The 20,502-nt window shown below is 48.4% G+C and overlaps 1 protein-coding gene across 1 annotated transcript in view; it reads left to right on the top strand.

The window, feature by feature from the left end:
* DGKG (diacylglycerol kinase gamma) overlaps nucleotides 1-20,502 on the top strand; it is a 180,592-nt gene that overhangs the window by 43,600 nt on the left and 116,490 nt on the right. The window lies entirely within an intron of this gene.

Raw genomic sequence — 20,502 nt, 5'->3', positions numbered from 1 at the left:
TTCGTACCCATTGTTCTATGTTCTGGTCCATTCCAGGCCACCACACATAACATCGGGCTAGCGACTTCATCCTGACCATTCCCGGGTGTCCCATGTGAAGCGTCTCAAGAACCCTGTTTCTCAGTGGTGCTGGGATGATCACCCTATCTCCCCATAGGAGACAACCCTTATGCATGGACAATTCGTGCTGCCTTGTCGCATAAGGCCTGAATTTTTCTTCATGCGGACCACCTGGCCACCCCCTCCCCACCCAAGTGAGCACACGGGAGAGAACAGCATCTTTCCTAGTTTTCTCAGCTATATCCGTAGCTGTTACAGGAGCCCCCGGAAGTGTTTCTAGCATCATAATGTGCTCCGCCGGAGCAGGATCCTCATTGCTCCCGCCAGGAAGGGGCAATCGACTCAGCGCATCAGCATGGCACAACTGTTTCCCCGGCACATGGGTCAAGGTGTACTGGAACCCATTCAGGAATATTGACCAACGCAACATTCTGGGGGAGAGAATTTGTGGCGTTTGTTTGTTTGGGTTGAACAACCCTAACAGTGGTTTGTGGTCCGTTTCAATGGAGAAATGGCGACCGTACAAATAATCATAGAACCTTTTGATTCCGGACACAATAGCCAGTGCCTCTTTATCAATTTGAGCATAGTTGCGCTCTGTGGGCGACAACGTACGGGAATAGAAAGAGATGGGCTTTTCCGACCCATCCGGTTCCCTATGACTCAGCACAGCCCCCAGACCGTATTGAGAGGCATCACATGCCAGGACCAGCGGCTTTGACTCATCATAATGAGCAAGGACGCTCCTGCTACTCAGCATTCCTCGCAAGGAGTCAAAAGCCTTCTGCTGCTCCCGCCCCCATCGCCACACATTCTTTTTCTGCAATAGTCTATGTAATGGTTCAGCTACCGAAGCTTTCTGGGGTAAGAACGAATGATAAAAGTTAATAAGTCCCAGGAATGACTGCAACTCCGTCTTGTTCTGTGGTCGTGGTGCCTCGATGATGGCCTTAATCTTAGCATCTGTGGGGTGGATGCCTGATGCATCAATTTTAAACCCCAAGAAATCCACAGTTGGCACCCCAAAACTGCATTTTTCTTTTTTCAGTTGCAACCCCACCTCCTTGAACTTGAGCAACACTGCACGGACACGCGCAACCAGTTCCTGTGGGTCTTTTCCAGCAATCAAAACGTCATCAAAAAATGGCAAGACCCCCGGCAGACCTCTTAACAGGCGTTCCATGAGCCCTTGAAAAATCCCTGGGGCCACACAAACTCCGAACTGTAATCTGTTAACTCTGAACGCCCCTTTATGTGTGACAATAGTCTGTGCTTCCGCTGATTGTGGGGTTACTGGCAGCTGTTGGTAAGCTTGTGCCAGGTCAATTTTGGCGAACACCTTGCCCCCAGCCAGTTTAGCCAACAGATGTGATACGACTGGAATGGGGTATGAGTTTCCCCTGAGTGCCTTATTGATAGTACATTTGTAACCTGCACATATCCTGACTTCCCCATTTGCTTTAAGGGGCGTGACGATTGGAGTCTCCCACTTAGCAGAGTCCACGGGTGAGAGAACTCCCTGCTTGACCAATTTATCCAGCTCTGCCTCGATCTTGGGTTGCAGTGCAAATGGCACTCGCCTTGGTTTGAGTCGGATTGGGGCCACACCGGGGTCCAACTCGAAGTCAACTGGGGGCCCTTTATAACAACCCAGTTTTCCATTAAAGAGACCAGCAAATTCCTTGCATAATGCCTCGCTCATCTCAGGGCAGGTTTGGATTGAATTAAGCCCTGAGATACTCAGTCCCAGGGCGGGGAACCAGTCAGTGCCCAGGAGACTGGGGCGACTGCCCTTCGCAATCACCAGTTTGAGTACAGCCTGTTTGTCCCGGAACTGTACTCTCACGGCACACATTCCCATAACATGGATGCGGCCTGCTGAGTACGACTGCAAGGTTGCCGGGAAGGGCTCCAGAGGGGGCAACTTACCCCTGGGGAAGAATGTCTTCGCGGTCTGGTCCGACACGATGGTGAATGCAGATCCGGAGTCCACCTCCATGTCGCACTGCTGACCCTCAATCTTCACCTTGACGTGTGCCTTGCCTTGCGCTGGAAACTGCACGGCCCTCCCGTTGATCTCCGTTACGTAGTGGCAGTCCTTTAGAAAACGAGTTGCTGTGGGCGGTCTGCGATGCTCCAGTCTAGGTGCTCCTGTTGCTCCCGACGCCGCCGATCTACAGACCCTGGCGATGTGACCCATCTTTCCGCACGTCCGGCACATAGCATCCCTGAAACGACAACTCTTCCGCTCATGGTTTCCGCCACAACCTGGGCAACTGCCTCGGCGATCTTTGTGCACTGTGCAGGCCTGACGCACCAACTCGACCCCACGGACTGGGCTCTGGCTCGGAGTAGCCTCTAGCTCGTCCATGGCATGCGCAACTTCTATCTGTGGCTTAGTGGCCTTGCGACTGGCATCAAGCTCCTCTCTTTCATAATTCTCCGTGGCGGTGGCCTCCTTCAAGGCTGAAGCAAGGGTAACCTCTTCTTTAGCCACGATGCGTCTTCTGGCTTTCTTGCTGCTCAGACCACCAATAAACCGATCCAGGAGAGTCTCTTCCAGATTTTGGAAGCCGCAGTGCTGAGCGAGCTTCCGGAGTTCAGCCAGAAATGTGGATACAGACTCCCCAGCATGCTGCTGCCTCTTATGGAACTCCATCCGCCGGGCCATCTTGGTCTCAGTAGGCGCCAAGTGGCTTGTTAGGCAGGCAAGAATATCTTTGAGAGATGTCTCACTCAGCTTCGCTGGAGCAAGTAATGCCTTGGCCAGCTTGAAGGTCTCGGGCCCACAGTAGCTCAGGAATGTGGCCCTTCTTTTGCTGGCATCGGTGATCCCTTGAGCCACTGCAAAGAACTCGAAGCGTTCGACGTAGTCTTCCCATGTGTGGGGCTCTGATGGCTGGAAGGGCTCCAATACCCTTGGACTCTCCATTGTCCTAGCGGGCAGGGTCGTCTTCTCAGCTGGCCAGTGAGTCTTGTTCTAAGCTGCAATCCGGACTCTGAGGCAGGGCTGTGTTTAACCGCTCCTCAGCATTCCGGATCCCATCCTCGTCGCCAGTTGTTGTGACGTGGGGTTTGTGATTTCAGCTCTCTTGACATAACATGCTGGAGACAGTTCTCTAGTAACAGCTCTTTATTAAAGTGAACAAGACTGACTGTGAGGGCAGGAAGGCTACATTTATAGGGACAGGGAACTAGCTAGAAGGGGATACATTTTGGAGGGAACAATATCAGGCAATCACCGTGCTGCCTTTTGGAGGGAACCAATAAGACAGAGGATCCAAATACAGCAGCTTAAATGAACCAATAGTAGCTGTACCCTCTGGAACCAAAAGGCAGTTACTTTATCCTAATGCAAATACAGACAATAATAATACAGAGATAAAATCCTTTGACTCAATACACAACAGTTTTCCTCCAGTCTGAATAACTACAGCCCATCCTACCACCTTGTTCTGCTGCATGTACAGACCAGGCCCATCACGCCAGTAGCTAATGTGTGGTAAAATTCTCCTTATGACTGTTGTGAAAAAGAGAAAGCTGACCCTGAGGTAGTTTTTGGTCATCAGTGTGGGGTCTGAGTCCCAGTCAGTCTTTCTTTCTGGGGTTCAGCTGTGACAGCTTTCCTTATTAACTAGTAAGCAACCTGAGGTGTGAAGCACGGAGAAAATTACTTTGTGCTGGAGAGATCTCTGCCTTCCAGTACTTGCATCAGGGTTAGCATCATCAAGCACCTTCCAAGGTCTGTGCCTTAGGCTGGGGCATAGCTGCCAAGTCTCCCATTTTCCCTGGCAAATCCCCGTCTTTCCAGCTGTTCCTAGCTGAAAAAATGGATTTTTTTGTTTTCCCCCGGTTTATTCTGGCACGGTGGCCATTTTGGAACTGGGCGGAGCATGCTCAGAAGCTACTTTTGATGCTGCTCTGCCCAGTTCCAAAATGGCTGCAGTGCGACTTCTGGTGCGACGGCCATTTTGGAAATGGGCAAAGCAGCATCAAAAGTCACTTCTGAGCATGCTCCGCCCAGTTCCAAAATGGCGGCAGCTCTGCTTCCGGTCTGCTATTTCCGGCCCGGTCCCTTATTTCTCTGACAGCAACTTGGCAGGTATGGGCCGGGGGGCCACTGGAGCTTCCTGCTCCTTGCTGTTGCTGAGCAAGCAAGCAATATGAGGAGTGGTGGGAAGGAGCAGTAACCTCTTTTTATCCTTGTCTCATTTCCCTGGGAGGTAGGGTGGATTAGCAAAGAAATGGGCGGTGGGCACAGCAACAAGGAGGAGGGTGTGAGCACATTAAGTGACGGGGGAGGGGGGGCACCAAGACCAACTCGCCTTAATTTCCTCCAACACCTGAAACTCTCATTGGTGCCCTGAGGCAACAATCAGCACCTCTGTTACCAGCTTACTAATTACTATATTACATGTTGTAGAAATATACGGCTGGACATTAAGAAAATAATGGGTAGGCCCAACATCCCCTGAAAAGAGCCAGGGTGGTGTGGTGCATGCCCTCTAACATGTCGCTGCGGAAAACCAGGACACGCATTTTCTCTCTCACAGGAGTGGGAAGAAAAGGAAATGACCCCACATTTGCCACCCTGAGTTATTGAAATGAAAAGGGAGGCTAGAAATGTGATGACGAAAAACAACAACAGGGTTTCTGAAGAACAGAAGGTTTATGCTCCAAACAGGAGAGGACTTTAGTAATATGGCACCCTGAGCGAGGGCACAATTTGGGGCGATAAATATTTATTTGGCACCCTCCCCCTCTTGCCTTTCCTTCTGCACATGCTGTCAATTGCACTACATCATAGTTGCAGCAATTCAATTGCCCATCTGTCTGGGGCCTTTGAGTAGATACCTATATAAATATAGGTGGTGGTGGTGTTGTCATGCACCCCCTCAGCTTGGCACCCTAGGCAGGGGAATCACCTGGGCTGCCCTAAATCCAGTGCTGCTTAAAAATAAACGTACGTGCCAATATAGGAGTCATTTAGGCCAGGGAAGGGAACCCCGTGGCCCTCCAGAGGTTGTTGAACCCCAACTCCCATAAACTAGGGTTTCCATATTTCAAGATGTAAATATCCAGGCACGATTTCTCGGTTTACTTGCCAAAGATCCAGGACAATCCACCGCCTTCCAGAAATTTCCCCCAGGTGTCACTTCTGCCTTTGAAATCCGGGTAACATCCAGGACGTATGGCATCCCTACATAAGCCTCAGCTAGGATAACCAATGTCATGGCTGGTGGGAGGCATAGTCTTCATGCAACATCTGGAAAGCCATAGGTTCCTCATCCCTGGTTTAGCCAATGAGATAAATGTAACCTTAAATAAATTATCTAATCAAATTCTCTCTCAGGGCTGTAATCATATTCTCTCTCGGGGCAACTCAGGCAGGTCTGTGGCCTCCTTGATTATATTATTTCCCAGGCCCCTGTCCTGAATTTCCAACCTACGTTTAAAAATAAATTATCTGACCCAATTACTTGTGGAGAGAGATATAAAGGAAAGTGTGTAGGCAGGATCCTACCCAACGGCTGAGTAAGAAGCAACAATATTCCAGTGCCTCAGCCCATGAGCGCGGAGTTGCCAAGATAACTGACAAGCACCAGGCACTTACTCTTAAATGTCATAATAACACTGATTCTCGTGTTGTTAATAATATTTTATGCACATAAATCACTTGAATGTATTCACTGTTGGGTACTGATTCTACCCACCCCATCCATGATGTCCCCGTAGACACCTCCCCCCACCACTTCCCCTTGACATTAACGATTAATTAATTAATTAATTAATTAAATTTCTATCCCACCTATCTTCCCAGAGGAGCCCGTGGCAGCCAACAGCAAACACCGAAGCAGTGCGATTAAAAATAAAACATTTAAAAGCGTTAAGGAACATGTGAGAGACATTGAAAAACAACCACATATTCTCACTGCTAATAATTTCGTGGCTGCCAAGAAGAGTGTCTTTCAGCCATCAATTGCCTGAGCAAATAGGAACATTTTAGAATTCCTCCTAAATGTTAATGAGAGAGACAGACACCCCTCACCAGAGAACTTTCCCCAAGAAGGCTGTGTCATGGTCAGTGCCAAGTAGGCAGTACCAGTGGTGATACCCCCAACAGGGCTCCATCTGCTGACCACAGGTTATGCCCACTATTGACGGATGACATTTCCAGATTATACCTGGTATCACTGCCAATGGGCAGAAACATCACTGCCACCCAAATCAGCCATTGTTAGACAAAGGGTGCATAGAGTAGTACCAGCATCCTTTCGAACAGCAGGATAACAGGAGCATGGCCATTCTGGAGGACTGAGCTCAAAGATCCCTCCCACTATTGAGTGTAAAGGTATTGTACGTACAGTGGTACCTCTACTTACGAATGTTTCTACTTACGAATGGAGCTCCATCCGCCATCTTGGATGTGGTTTAGATAGGATTTTTTCTACTTATGAATTTTTAGATAGGGTTGCTTCTACTTACGAATTTTTTTCTCCCAATGCATTCCTATGGGATTCGACTTACAAATTTTTTCGACTTATGAATGTGCATTCGGAATGCATTAAATTCGTAAGTAGAGGTACCACTGTACGTCTCAGTGGAGGGCTTGTTTATTTGTTTGTTGCATTTATATCCCGCTTTCGTTCCTCCAATGAGCTCAAGGTAGCGTACATAAGTCTCCCTCTACCCATTTTATTCTCACAACAACCCTTTGAGGTAGGTTAGGCTGAGAGTGAGCGACTAGCCCAGTATCACTCAGGGAGTTTCATGGTTGAGTGGGGATTTGAACCCTGGTCTCTCCCAGGCGGGGTTGCTATATGTCCTCTTTTTCCAGGACACGTCCTCTTTTCCTTTTAAAAATTTTATTAAATTTTATTGCTTTTCCATACATCATGAAACCACCAGCACCAATACAGCAAAATAAATACAAATACAAAATTAAGTATCACATCTTTATTGACTATTTTTATATTCTTCTTTCTTCCCTAAAACTAAAAAGAGTAAAAAAAGAAAAAAGAGAAAGAATATATATATACTGTGTGTGTGTATATGTGTGTGTGTGTGTGTGTGTGTGTGTGTGTGTGTGTGTATATATACTTTTTAAATATTCCATTGTGACTTCCTGTCATTACCCAGTGTATATACTTTGTCTTTAAATTGAATGTACTCAAAATATTTGCCTTTCCTATAACCATTTATCTAATACATTCTGAGAACACTATCTCGCCTTCCTTTATAATTCGTCTTCGTATTCTTCCTTGATCACTCGAATGTTAGCATGGAAACAGTATTATTACTATATTTTCGAACATATTTCCTGTAACTATCCCATTTCTGCACAAATTTGTTTCGTGTTTCCTCTGAGATTGCTTGTCAGTTGCGCCATCTCGGCGAATTCCTGTATTTTGCTTTGCCAATCTGTAATTTTAGGAACCCCCTTTTCCTTCCAACCTCTAGCTACTAGAATTCGGGCCGCAGCCGTTGCGTATAAGAATATTTCCCTTGATTGTTTTGGAATGTCCTTATTTACTATGCTCAGTAGAAATGCCTCCGTTTTTTTGGGTAAAGGTTATTCCCACCATCTTTTTAAATTCACCGTAAATTCCCCCCCCCCCCAGAATATCTTAATCTTACCACATGTCCACCACATGTGGAACATGTCTCCATTATTCCCTCCACACCTCCAGCACACATTCGCTAAGTTCTTATACATTTCTGATAGCCTGGAAGGAGTGAGATACCATGTCCTCTTTTCCATGGGTAGAGTTGTCCTAGCGACCCATAGTTAAAAGTAGAAGTCGCAAAAGCTGTCCTCTTTTTTACTCTTCAAAATATGGCAACCCTACGGGCCTGGGCCTGGTCTAGCACACTAACCGCTACCCCACGTTAGGTCTCACAGCTGCAATCCTACATACATTTTCCTGGGAGTTGACCTTAATGGACTTCATGGCGTTTACTTCTTAGTAGACATGTGCAGGATTGTGCTGCACATCTAGAGCCCAAAGAGGACCTCAGTGTTATAACAACTTCACAATCAGAGATGGACTGACCATCCAAACTGTCACAGTGGCCGGAGTGGACTACTTCAGAGTAACGACGCTACGCAGCTCTGCATTTTATTCTTTTATTGGTGCTGCGTATTTACAGTGCTGAAGTCATGCTATTTACACGGAGTGATGTGATCAGTCGGTTTCAGAACCTCCTAATGGCTTTTGGCGCGTCTTTCTCCAACACAAAAGCTTTGGCAGACCCATCCTCTTTCCCCTCCTCTTTCTGCGTAGTTCTGGCGTTGGGGGGATGGGTCTCCCTCCCTTATTCGCCCCTTCCTGTCCCGCCTGGGACCCTGGCTCCTCTACCTTGCCTGAGCCTCGGACCCGACTTCCTGCTTCCCTACTGGAATCGGAACTCTCTCTGCTTTCCCCTGTGCTCGGTGATTGGCTTGAACTCAGGAGGGGAGGGACTTCGCGATATCCCCTGTCCCTCACATCCACCCCCCTCCCAAGCTCTCCTTCACCCCTCCCCAGGTCCCCCCCAGGTGTCGGTGACGACTGGAAGCCTAAGAACTCAGTGCTTTCCGAGCCCGTTGGTGTGAACACCTCCCCCCAGTCCTGCAAGCCCCCCCCTTCCGCCTGGGAGGATGGGAATCCCAAAAAGTCCGTGGCGTCAGAGCTGGTGGGGGTAAAAATGTTCTGCCAATCTGCTCCTTCCTCTGACTGGGTGGATCTCGGTGACACCCATACCTCATCCTCTGGTTCCTCAAACTCCGCTTCCCAGCGCCATGGTGAACTGCTCTCCCGTGCTTCCTCCCCCTCCCCCTCCCTTTCCATGTGCCAGGGCTTGGGTCTATGGGGAAAGAGTGCGTGAAATTCTTCTACCAGGAATTCCTCCTGTATCTGAGTGGCTGGGACCCATTCATTCTGGGACGGTGGAGCATCCTCCCATGCCATGAGGTACTCCAGTCCCCCCACCCCCCACCTTGAATCCAGGATGGCCGTGGCCTCATTGAGTTGCTCCCTGCCTTCCCTCTCCCCCCCTCCCTCAGGGGTTTGTTCGCTGTCTCGGAGCCTGCTGCTTTCCCTGTACGGCGACAGCAGCGATCTATGAAACACAGGGTGCACCCTCATGTCCTCTGGCAGTGCCAGCCTGTATGCCACCGGGTTGACCTGTTGCGTGACCGTGAAGGGGCCCAACCTTCTGGGCGCCAGCTTTTTGCATCGCCCTCTGATGGGAAGGCCCTCCGAGGACAACCACACTTTGTCCCCCACCCTAATGACCTCCCCCGGTCGCCTGTGGCGATCTGCCCCCTTCTTGTACGCTTCCTTGGCTCTCTCCAAGTGTTCTCTGAGCTGCTGGTGCACCGTCTCCAGTTCCTCTGCCCAATCCTCAGCCTGTGGGCCCTCCTCCTCCTCCTCCCCCTCCCTCTCTGGGAAAGATCTGAGGTCACGCCCGTAATTGGCCTTAAAGGGCGACACCCCTGTGGAGACGTGCACCGCATTGTTGTAGGCAAATTCTGCCAGTGGCAGGCGATCCACCCAGTCCGTTTGCCGCTGGCTGACGTAGCATCTCAGGTACTGCTGCAGAATGGCGTTGACCCTCTCCGCCTGTCCATTGGTCTGCGGGTGTCTAGCCGTCGACAAGCTGACCTCCACCTGCAGGAGGTTCATGAGCCGCCGCCAGAACCTGGAAACAAATTGGCGGCCACGATCCGAAATAACCCTTAAAGGTAATCCATGCAGTCTGAATACGTGATCCACAAACAGTTTGACTGTGTCTTCTGCAGAGACCGCCCTGGCACACGGTATAAAGTGGCACATTTTGGACATGAGGTCCACCACCACCAACACTGCGGTCTTGTCCCTGGACGACGGCAGGTCTGTGATGAAGTCCATGGACACTACTTCCCACGGCCTGTGCGGTGTGGCTAAGGGCTCCAGCAAACCTGCTGGTGGCGCTCTGACCACCTTTGCCCGCTGGCAGGTGTCACAGCCCCTTACATAATCCCTCACATCCTCCCGCACCCCTGGCCACCAGAAGTGTCTCATGACTAGGTGAGCGGTTTTGTCCCTCCCAAAATGACCCGCCGTTGGGTTGTCGTGCATCTGCTTGAGGACCGTACGTCTAAGCTTGGTGGTGGGCAGGTACAGTGCACCCTTGTAGAAAAGCAGCCCCCTGCGTTCTGCAAAGTCGTTTGCCTGCTCCCCCCCCCTCTCAGTTCTCTGAAGATGCGGTTGGCAAATTCATCCGCTGCCGTCAGTGCTGTGAGTTCTGCCTCGCTTACCACTGCTGCTCCGCAGGACCAAGCTGACGGGGGGAAGATGTGCCTGGGTGCCGGTGGCGCCTCCTCCTCCATGTACTCTGGCTTGCGGGAGAGGGCATCCGCCCTGACATTCTGCTCTCCCGGGATGTAGTGTATGGAGAAGTTGAAGTTCGAGAAGAACTCTGCCCACCGTATCTGCCGCTGGTTGAGCACCCTGGCAGTTCTCCAGAACTCCAGGTTCTTGTGGTCTGTGCACACCTGGATGGGGTGCTTGGCGCCCACCAGGAAGTGTCTCCAGTGCTGGAACGCAGCGTGGATCGCAAGAAGTTCCCGATCAAACACCGTGTAGTTTCGCTCTGGCTGGGTCAACTTCCTGGAGAAGAAGGCACAGGGTCTCCACTCTCTGTTGGCGTCCAGTTGCAACAAAATGGCGCCCACAGCTTTATCAGAAGCATCTGTCTCCACGCGTAGGGGCGCGTCCTGAACCACGTGGAACAGGTTCTGGTCTGAGGCGAACACCCTCTTGAGGCTTTCAAACGCTGCTTGCGCCTCTGGCGTCCACCTGAACTTCTGCTTGCCTCTCAGGCAGTCAGTGATGGGAGCCGTAACGCGAGAGAAGTTCTTGATGAACTTCCTGTAGAAGTTGGCGAAGCCTAGTAGGCGTTGGGCATCTTTGCGCGTCCTGGGGCTGTGCCAGTCCAGGATGGCCTGCACCTTGTCCTTGTCCATCGCCAGCCCCTTGTCTGACAGCTTGTAGCCTAGGAAGTCCACCTCCTTGGTGTGAAACTTGCACTTCTCCAGCTTCACATACAGGTGGTTCTCCTTCAGGCGCTGCAACACCTCCCTGACATCCTTCACATGCTGCACTGGGTCATCGGAGTAGATAAGGATGTCATCCAGGAAGACCAAGCATTTCCTGAAAAGGAGGGACCCCAGGACGTGGTGCATGAAGGCCTGGAAGCATGCTGAGCCCCCTTGCAACCCGAAGGGCATCACCAGATATTCAAAAGAGCCCAGAGGCGTGAACATCGTGGTTTTCCATTCATCGCCTTCCCGGATCCTGATCAAGTTGTACGCCCCTCTTAGGTCTAGCTTGGTGAAAATCTTGCCCCTGCGTGCCGCTGTCAGGAGATCATCCACTCTGGGCATGGGGAAAGCCACTGGCTCTGTCACTGAATTCAGTCGTCTAAAATCCACCACCAGACGGCGCTGTTGCGTGTCTTTCTTGTCCACCCAGAAGACCGGGCTGCCCCCTGCTGCCTTGCTTTCTCTGATGAACCCCCGCTTGAGGTTCTTGTCGATGAAAGCGCGCAGATCCTCCAGTTCCTGGTCTGACATGGCGTACAGCTTGGCTGGGGGTATAGTTGCCCCTGGCACCAGGTTGATCTGGCAGTCAAAAGGCCTGTGTGGGGGTAGGTGGTCGGACTCCGCCTCGCTGAAGACCTCCTGCAGGTCCCAGTACGGCTTGGGTATCGCCTCACCCCCTTTGATGTGCATGGTGGCCACCGTGGCTATCGGAGGCCCCTCCCCTGGTTGGTGCTGCATGCAATGTTCCAGGCAAAAGTCCGATCCAAAAGTGATGCATCTCTGGTGCCAACTGATGGAGGGGTCGTGGCGCGCCAGCCAGCTCATGCCCAAGACGATGGGGGGGTCTGAGATGGTGGTGACGTTGAATGCCAGTGTCTCTGAGTGCCTTCCCACCGTCATTCTCATGGGGGGGGGGGTTGATGCGTGATGGCCCCTCCCAGCAGTTCTCTGCCGTCAATGGTTGCCACGTGCAGAGGAAAATCCAGCTGCAGAAGCTGGATCTGGTGCTCTTCTGCAAAGTTTCTCGAGAAGAAGTTCGCTGACGCCCCACTGTCAATTAGGGCGAGGACCGTCAGGGGATAGCCATTTGGGAGCGTGAGCGTCACTTCTAGAACCACTCCTGCTCTGGGAGGGGTGGGCTGGCTCTGCTCCTCTTTGTGCGGGTGGGTGGGCTGGGGCTGTTGTTTGCTGACTGTGCCTGGCTGCTGCCCCTTGTCTCCTGCAGCCAGGCTTTCCCGTTTCCCTGCTGTGGTGCTGCGTCAGTGGGGGAGGGCACAACCGTTCCCGCCTTTCCTTGCCACTCTCTGCGATGTGGGCAGTCTCTGACGAGATGCTGGGGGGAGTTGCAGAGAAAGCAATTCCCACCCCTTCCCTCCTTGCGTCTTGGCGCCGCTGGGGTTTGAAAAGCCCGCGCGCGCGCGCTATCAATCTGCATGGGTTCCTGGTCCTGACTGGCCCCAGGCGTGGCTTGAAAGGGTTGTTGGGGGAGTGGCTTTTCCTGCGACCGTGGGAACCAAGCCCGCTTTGCGCGCGTTGCTTGCTTGTCGCTCCACCGGGATTCCTGTCTCACCCCCACCGCCAGAGCCGCTTTGCTCAGCTGATCCATATTACTGGGCTTTGGACCTCTCGAGAGCTCATCCTTCACCTCCTCATGCAACCCCAAGTAGAACGCCGCTTGCATTGGGGGTGACTCGAGTTCCCACCCCAATCTGTGCACCAGCATGGTGAATTTCGCCCAATACGCGCGAACTGTCATATTTCCTTGGCGTAAATTATGAAGTTCCTCCTTAGTCTGGTCCATATGACTATCGGACGAATACATCGTTTTCAAACCTTCTAGAAATAGTTTGACATTCTTCATGCAAGGATTCTTTGTTGCGATTAACGGTCTTAGCCACTCCCTGGCTGCCCCGGTAAGGTGCTCCACAATAAACGCTACCCTGTGCTCATCATCAGGGAACTCAGCGTGGTGCAGCTCAAGAGCATACACAATCTCAGTCTCAAAGCCCTGATATTCCCTCGGGTCTCCATTGAACTTGCTTACTAGCGTCCCGGCTCTCCTTCCTGGCAGCACTTGGACTTGGGGTGCCCCTCCCGCCTTGTTTTTCTCTGCATCCAGCTTGTTTTGGAGGTCTACCGCCACCGCCCTTAATTCCTGCTCTCTTTCCTGTAGCGCTCTCACCTGTTCCGCAAGTTGTAGCCGGTCGTCCTGGACCTTCCTAGTCTCTTCTTTAGCTGCCTTCAATTCCCCCTGCGCCTGCAGCGACAGCTGCTGCAGTTCTTGCTGGGCTTGCTCCGCGATCTGCCGCCATTTCTCCGCCTCTGACACGCTCATCCCGGCAACTCCAAAGTAGCCCAAAAAAGGATTAGGAGGTTGCTGTCACAGTGGCCGGAGTGGACTACTTCAGAGTAACGACGCTACGCAGCTCTGCATTTTATTCTTTTATTGGTGCTGCGTATTTACAGTGCTGAAGTCATGCTATTTACACGGAGTGATGTGATCAGTCGGTTTCAGAACCTCCTAATGGCTTTTGGCGCGTCTTTCTCCAACACAAAAGCTTTGGCAGACCCATCCTCTTTCCCCTCCTCTTTCTGCGTAGTTCTGGCGTTGGGGGGATGGGTCTCCCTCCCTTATTCGCCCCTTCCTGTCCCGCCTGGGACCCTGGCTCCTCTACCTTGCCTGAGCCTCGGACCCGACTTCCTGCTTCCCTACTGGAATCGGAACTCTCTCTGCTTTCCCCTGTGCTCGGTGATTGGCTTGAACTCAGGAGGGGAGGGACTTCGCGATATCCCCTGTCCCTCACACAAACCTTCTATGAATAGCAAGAATTATTGCTCCAAAGCTTTAAATTTCAGCAAAAATGGGGCCCATTTTTTATTCTTGTCTCATGGTTGTCTGCTAGCCAACAGAATAATGATTCATTTCTTAATAGTGCTTAAAAGTGAATGGAAACTATTAATTAATCGCAGGAAGGAACTCGACTAGCTAATAGTAATTAGAAATCTCCACAGCACACAGGAGGAGTGATTTCTGGGTCCAGCCAATATGGCTTTTCTATAGCTAACAGAAACAAATGATTCATAGCATCAGAGCTTTCAACAAGCAGCAAAGTCGTGATCTGATAAGGTGTCGCTGGAAACAAGTGTCACAATAATGGTGTAGCTATACCTCAGAAAAAATATTACCACACCATAGTATGCATCTGAATAATCTCACTTACCTGGGAGTAAACTCCATTGGGTTCAGTAGGACTTACTTCTGAGTAGTTAGGACTGCACTGCAAATTTGGGAATTAAGTATATAGTTTGGTGAACATACTTATGGCCTGCTATGGCTGTACATGTTTTTATGTAGGTTCCAACAATATGCAACATCTAAACCAAGTTGGTTGCTTAATGGGTTGCTGTTAGAGTTAAAAATATTTTTTTTAATCTGCTAAGTTTCAAGGCACAAGGAAAACCCATATAACTTTTTTTGTGGGGGAGGGGAAGTGAAATAATCCTTTTCAAGGTAATACCATAAGTAATACTGAAAATAATACAAATAATACTTGTATTACTGTCAAGAAAAGAAGAAATTAATACACACAGAGGAAGAACAGGGAAATTCATATATTCACATGTACCCATGGAAGATTTTTTTACATGTTTCCCACAAACCTGCATTTTATTCCCCCTACCAGGCTTTTTTTGGGGGGGGGAGGGGAGGTTGATTTTTCTTAAAAATATTTCTGGGATTTTACTGGTTCCTCATATCATAAATTGTTCATCTCCCCTACCCAGCCTTCAGCATGTTATTAGATTCTCAGCAAAAACAGAGGGAATCAGAAGCAAGGTAATGGAGAAGAGCTGAAAAACACATGAAATATAAGCATTCGGATCAAAAGCAAGTTGTGGGTGAAAGTACATGTGTGTGTTATGTTACGCAAATGAGGTGAGTCTTCCCCATCAACTTCTCGTCAGCTTAAGACATAATTGCTCTTTTTCAGCGTTTTGAAGTCAGAACCCCCTCTATATATATTCTAAAATGAATATAGTGCAATATGATTAGATATAAATAATACAACATGCCTGAAATAGTGTCGCCTCTTGGCATTAAAGCATGCACGTCATGGAAAGAAAGGGGAAAAGCTTTTTATCTATTTTGGCATATTTTGTTTGCTGTGGTTTGTTTTGTTCCTTAGGAAAATTCAACCTTTGCCATGAAGGAAAATGCTCAGAACCTTCATTTGTTTTGTTTTTGAAGGAAATTAACAGAGAGATGAGAGAGAGAGAGAAAGAGGAAGCTTTTGACTGAAGGGCTGCCATAATAACACACTTGAGGGTTGGTTGTCTGAGCACACCAGGCCTTCCTGTTTTGGGAGCAGAACACAGCCTCAGTTGTGATGTCAAGGGACTGGTCTTGCATTAGGAAAGAGGAAAACATTGCAATGGCCCTTCAGTTTTCTCCATGTTCTGTATATTCTTGTGACTTACATATGGACAATATATTTTCAGAAACATGGTAGCAATCTTGTCTCTCTGTCTCTTGTAGCAATAAATGTCCACTAGGGAAGAACTGAAATGATTGCCCTGCTTTACCACCCTCTTCTTAGGCTATATAAGAAATTTCATGCATATCAGTTAATATCGTGACCCTCCTCCATGAAAATAGCTGTTTGCTTGGCCGTTTTCCTGTCATGGAGGCTGAAATTTCAATTCAGTGGAGCAGGGTCAATATATTAACTGAGATGCATGAAATTTCAGATATAGCTATATAATCCCTAGTTTAGTAAGATAAGACCTTTTGAGCAGGCATTTTCAAAAAAAAGTTTTTTATGATCCGCCGTATGCCTTACCCTCCGCTGGGCTTCCCCCCCCCCACACCTCCAGTCTCCGTTGTTGTGTCTTTATCCGTTGTGTGTCCTGGCTGAGGGGAAAAACAGAAGAAGGATGGCCATCAGTCAGGGATGGTCTAGTTGTCAAAATTTATCTTTTCCCCACCTCCAGTCTCCATTGTTGTGTGTCCTGGCTGAGGGGAGAAACAGAAGACGGGTGGCCATCGGTCAGGGATAGTCTAGTTGAGATTCCTGCATTGCCCCAGGGGTTTGGCTAGATGACCCTCAGGGGTCCCTTCAAACTCTACAATTCTCTGGTGCAGGCTTGTGCAGAGTTTTAGGCACAAGTTGGATGCAAGGGGTGCATAGGATTGCAGCCCATCTTACGCACCGCCGGCTTGGGAATAAGTCCCACTGATCATGATGATGAGATCAGTCCTGTTATTTAAATAAATGTTTTCCTTTTCAGATAATACAGAGCATGGTGAAATCACAATAAATAAAACCTCCCCTTCAGTAGTTTCAAGCACTACTACAGGTTCTACATAATACCGTATCTGTACTGCATTGTTTACTGTGACAGCACCTGCACTTTGGAACTCCCCGCCTATTGCAACAAAGCACGTGCCTTTGCTAGACTCTTTTTGGGCACCTGCTAAAAGCATTCTTCTTTAGGCAAGCAAACCGAGATGCTTAGGAAGTTGAAGTAATTTTAATCTTAATATTTTAGCTTTTGTATGTCTTAAGGTAGGATTAATAAAAAAATTCCTTCAGTAGCACCTTAAAGACCAACTAGGTTTTTATTTTGGTATGAGCTTTCGTGTGCATGCACACTTCTTCAGATACAGTGAAATAGGAGTCCCCAGGCACTTATGTAGAGAAGGGGTGGGGAGGGGGTGGGGATTGTTAATTTTTCTTGATTTTGCTGCTGTGGTGTTTTTTGTTTTGGTAAACCACTTTCCAGGTTTTTTTAAATAAATTTTATTAAATAAACAAACAATAAATATAAATAAAATAACACAAGCCAAAACACAATCCATCCTGTAGATTTAAGTATCTGTCCATAGTCGCCTACTTGTTATCAGAGGCCCAGAATCCACATTCCTTTGTAAGAAAATACGAAATAAGGTAAAACCATTTTTGCAGGCAAAAAAAACACAGTGTGTGTGTGTGGGGGGGGGGGTGACAAGTAATGCTGGGTATCACCTGACCTTCCTACGCCTCTGAGTATTCCCAGAGGTAGCTGCTAAAATAAGAGATCTCCCCAGCAAGGAATTCAACCAGTGCCCTTATGATAAAGACGGATACATTTTGTATGATTAAGAGAACCACTAAGTCATCGCTAGTGGCAAGGTCCAATTTTCATGCCCTGGTTTAGAGTTAAAAACAGTTAACAGAAGTTAATAATGAAGAGTCTTGTGGCAGCTTAAGTACTAACAAATTTATTATGGAATAAACTTTCATGGACTAGGGTCCACTTCAACAGATGCAAATATAATTTCCAGAGGGTCTCTTGCAGCGAACTACAGTCTAATTAAACAGATGCACCCTCTGGAAATGATATTTGATTTTGGGCTTGTCCACACTTCTGCGTGTCCTGTGCCTGGAAAGCCCAGGTCTGAGCGGTTTTCGCAGGGAAAACCCACTCTTTAGTGCTCAGTCGGAGCAAATGGCAATTTGGGCTTTCTCCGGCTGTTTGCTCCAACTGAGCATTAAAGAGCAGTTTTCCTCAGGGGAAAGCAGTGGGACAAGAGGAAGGATGGGTAAGCCATTAGTTTCACAAAAGAATATTCTTCTTCTACTCTATCACATGGGTGCACATGCATTGTCTTAAAAAAGAACACAAATATGAATCTACCTGCTACCATTGCCCTATCGCCAGCATGGCCCCTTGTAATTGCATCATAGGTATCTTAGTTATATCGTGTGCAGTATTGCTGTATTGCTTATCTATGTTGCTTCTAGTGTATTTGGTTTGCACAATTTCTATTTTGTAAAGAATTTTTTAAGCACCCATTCTTTTAATTGTAATTTGTTTTAACTGTTGCATTTTTACACTGCTGTGACCTAAATTGAGGTCTGGTGGTGATGAGAGGGTTCATAAAGCATCATCTCTTTTTTACTGTACATCTAATGCATGCACAGCCCCCATTATCCATGCACAGACTTGAGCTAGAGTAACCCAATTACCTCTTAGGATGTGTGAGCAGTGAGCTTGCCACCCTTAGAGTGACCTTTGTTATTAAGGCTTTAACTGAAAGCCAGTGGTAAACTCAAACCAGGAACTCTGCCAGCAGGGCCCAGGCCTTTTAAGGCCAAGCTACGAGTAACATTAGATACGTATTGGCACTTAATACACACAGGGTTTGTTTTCCGAAGATGCAAATAGCATCAGCTGGGTGTGGGGCTGATAATTAAGTGTTGAGTGTTACCCTTTCCTCCCATGTTGTGGTTCTGATGAAGCTGGTGCTTGTTTCAGGGGGAAACCCCCCATTGTTGGCAACGCTTCAAACTTTCTGAACCAAAAGGAGAGGCAGAAATGCTTTTAATAAAATGAATTAAACATGACATGGCAACTGAACTAAAATGGAAAGCACTCTAGCTGACCCCAAAGGGTCCCAGGAGGCACAGGAAACTGTCACTTTACTGAAGCCAAGCAGACCTCCTGGAAGCCACATGTATGGAAAAGGTGAAATGAAAATATAAATGAATGAATGAATGAATGAATGAATGAATGAATGAATGAATGAATGAATGGTGTTGGTGTTGGTGTAGCAAACCCTGGCTAGAAAAACAGCAAGCGTGAGTCTTTGCTCTCTTTGCTTGCAAGGCCAATTGCGTGTGGAGGTCCCCAAAACCTCCCCTCAAATAACTCACACCACAGACAGAATTTTTGTTTAATGGTTTTTGGCATTAATTTGGCCACAACTTTTATTGAATACAAATCAAACCAGTGAGTGGTTGCGTAGGCATTGGTTCTCCAACTGTCACCTAAGGACAGAAATAAACTCACCTTGTCAACAAGGGGAAACCCTACAGGGAGAGACAGGGAGTCGGGTCCAATAGGCTCTCCCCTCTCCCCCCCCCAAGGCTCCCAGGGGCTCAGGCATTAACACAAGGGGCCAACGAAGTCAACAGACCCCATATACAACCAATAACCAATGCCTAACCGCCAACCTTACAAGTTGTGACTTATTTGCTATGCAGTAGGCAAAAACCAGATGGCACCAGCCAATCAGCCAAATGGAAAAATTCCTACCAGGCCCCCGAATCCAGGCGACCCCATGAGAGGCACAGCAATGTCAACACAGAGGCCTAAAAACAGCGGAGGGAGGGTGGGGATCCGAAACGCAGCCAAAGAGAAAGAGAAACCTCTTTCCTTTGCTTTTAAACCCAGGGGGCTGACCCACAAAATCGCAACATCAGAATTTGCCCAGCAACAGAGGAATGACCACTCATGCCCCCACCTTTGGACTCAGGAGTGGTTTCTTAAGCCCCCACCGCAAAGCGTGCTCACCATGATGGTGAACCCGCATTGCCATTGCTGCAGACTTGAGGGGGAGATGAATCAGACTCACTGGCCACTAGTGAAGTTTCCATTGTGAAAGTAGGAAAAGCATCCTGGTCTTGGCAATGCCCTAAAATGCTTAACTCAGAAATGATACACCAGTCCAGTATGTTGAGCTTATTATGGCACCTGTTCCCGCGGGCTTACGTTTTATTTTGCCCTCTTAATTTACTAAGTATTTTGATGATCTTCACGACAATCCTGAGAAGTTAAGGGGGCAAACTGGTTGTATGCACATGTCTGCTAAGCACATGATTAGCCATCCAGCTGCGAAACAGGGGTTGTGGAGACTCACTTTGATCAAAATGAGCAGGCTGGTGTGGGAACCAAAATCTGCCCTGCCTCTCACAGCTGCTTTGAACTGTTTCCCCCCAGCCCAGATTCAATACCAGAAGGTCTCCTTGATCAACATGCAGCTCTAAGTCTAGACATGTGGCATTTCACATGTTTTTGTTGCAGCACAGCATGTTGGAACAAAATGATCTCCTCATGCTTCACACCAGTACAAATTTTCAGCACCATAAACAAGGCTAACCCTACTTGCCAGAGGATTTCTGTAAAGATCCTTAGGGCAGCAATATTAGTTGAATAATCAGTCACATCCATCAGTTAAAACATTTCCATCAACTAAAAGTGTGCCTCTGATTAATCAGCCAGTTTTTCAAAAATACATGTAGTGTGTGTTTGTTTGTGTGTGTGTGCAAAAAAACAAACAAAAAACAACCCTGCAGGTGTCACGCTTAAGAGAAAACGCAGTGTGTGTTCTTCCTGTTGTGACAAATGTGTGCATCATCAAACGGATGGCTACTCAGAAGTAAGTCCTACTGAATTCTGTGGGGTTTATGCCCAGAGAAGCGTTCAGGATTGTAGCCAAAAAGCATGCTTTGCCCCATAAAGCTATTGTTTTTCTCATATGCAACTAACCAAGATTCCTTCAACTGGGTTACAGCTCTAGAGATAATGTAGGTCATACATGTTTTACACAGATG

This window comes from Zootoca vivipara, chromosome 5, assembly GCF_965207765.1.
Source record: "Zootoca vivipara chromosome 5, rZooViv2.hap1.1, whole genome shotgun sequence".
In the NCBI taxonomy this organism is placed as follows: Eukaryota; Metazoa; Chordata; class Lepidosauria; order Squamata; family Lacertidae; genus Zootoca; species Zootoca vivipara.
The sequence above is the reverse complement of the archived record's forward strand: the minus strand, read 5'-3'. Positions and strand labels throughout refer to the sequence as shown.